At 60.3% G+C, this 1,566-nt stretch overlaps 1 non-coding gene across 1 annotated transcript; it reads left to right on the forward strand.

The window, feature by feature from the left end:
- The first annotated feature begins 1,283 nt into the window (after nt 1–1,283).
- TRNAI-AAU lies at nt 1,284–1,357 on the forward strand. Its single transcript has one exon. It is a non-coding gene; the product is annotated as a tRNA-Ile (tRNA).
- Nucleotides 1,358–1,566: the final 209 nt, after the last annotated feature.

Consider the following 1,566-nt stretch of genomic DNA (forward strand, 5'->3'; position numbering starts at 1 on the left):
CTAATTCCCCGCAGCTGGCCTGACTCTCAGGCACCGGGCAAAAAAAGGCAAGGGCGCTGTGGCCTTAAGCAGAACACAGCCTGAAATGGGGGGGTGGGGGCGAGGCGCTACCCAGAGCTGGGGAAGGGGGTCCGAGTCCCAGCCACGCTCCTCGGCACAAACACCAACGCTCCCTCCCTGGAGTGTGTCTGGGGTGAGAGTTAGCCCCAGAAACAAGCACCAAACTTCAGAAGACAACACAGGGATAGATCACTTGACGATTGCCTGCTCTGGCCATTGCCTCTGAAGCGCCTGGCATCGGTTACTGTCAGAAGACGGGATAGTGGCCTAGATGGACCATCGGTCTCACCCAGGAGGGCCGTTCCTATCTTCACCACTTTCCTCTAACCCAAGCAAAGCCAGGAGCAGGCCCAGCTCAGCAACTCTAGCAGGCTCCCTGGCCCCTGGCCCAGCATACAGCAAAACGACCCTGCCTCCGCCAGGCTAGACAGCCACCGACTCCCTCTTCCAGACCAACGCAGCCCTTCCCCGCTTTGGCTGTCTCCAAGCTGTCTGCGTGCTCTGCTCTGCTCCATGGCTGCCATGCTGCCTGAGATCAGGAGGCTGCGAGGTCTCACGGTCTCAGCTGAGCTGGTATCGCGTGCCACCCCGCCCATCTCCTCATTCCCTTCATGGACCCCTGGGATGTGAGTAATTCTGTATTTGAGTGGCTCTCCCTCCCGGCCAATGAGCTTGGCGTAGACTAGCAGGGAGGGAGGAGGAAAGGGATTGTGCTCCAGTGAGAGCTCAGAAAGAAAGGTGCAGGTCCCCCATGAGAGCCCAGCCCAGCAGAGCAGAGCAGAGCAGAGCAGGCTGGAGAATGTGTGTCTGGGTCTGACTACTTCTCCCAGGCTCTTCCGTTTGAGCTAAATTCCCCCAGCTGTCGCCAGCCTCCCAGTCAGCGCAAGGGGGAGAAGGGCCGGGGAGGAAGAGCTTTGTGCTCCGCAAGGGCTGGCTTTTTGGGAGGCCAAGCGGGGAGAGGGATGGAGGCCACTGGAGGAGCTGAGCCGGCTGACTGACCATGGCTTTTAAAAGAAGGTCCCGTGGCTGCCTTGCCGATGGAGAATGTGGGCATTGATCCCGCTGCCTCTCGCATGCGAAGCGAGCGCTCTACCACTTGAGCTAATTCCCCTATCTTTGGTGATGGTGTCTTGATCCATCCATTTGATAACAGAGGCTACATCGTTCCCCGCGCCAGCCGGTGACTCCTTCCAAAAGGGTCAGGGAGGGGAGGGCTTCCTATAGCCCGGCTAGCTCAGCTGGTTAGAGCGTGGTGCTAATAACACCAAGATCATGGGTTCAAGCCCCATGCTGGCCACTGCGGGAGGGAGAGGGTGACTTCTGCTCTTTTGGCTGACTGCTAGGGGTGGCAGAGGCCAAAACCAGGTGGGCCGGGAGCGGGCAAGAGCCCTGCTGGGTGCCGGGCAGGACGATGCTCCGGACACCTCCTTGGGCTCCCCTCCCTGGGCTCCTCGCTCCACCTGCTGCCTGAAAGGAACTTGGGCCCGGGGAGGAGACGGCTGAGCC

Source organism: Mauremys reevesii, linkage group 12, assembly GCF_016161935.1.
Source record: "Mauremys reevesii isolate NIE-2019 linkage group 12, ASM1616193v1, whole genome shotgun sequence".
NCBI lineage: Eukaryota > Metazoa > Chordata > Testudines > Geoemydidae > Mauremys > Mauremys reevesii.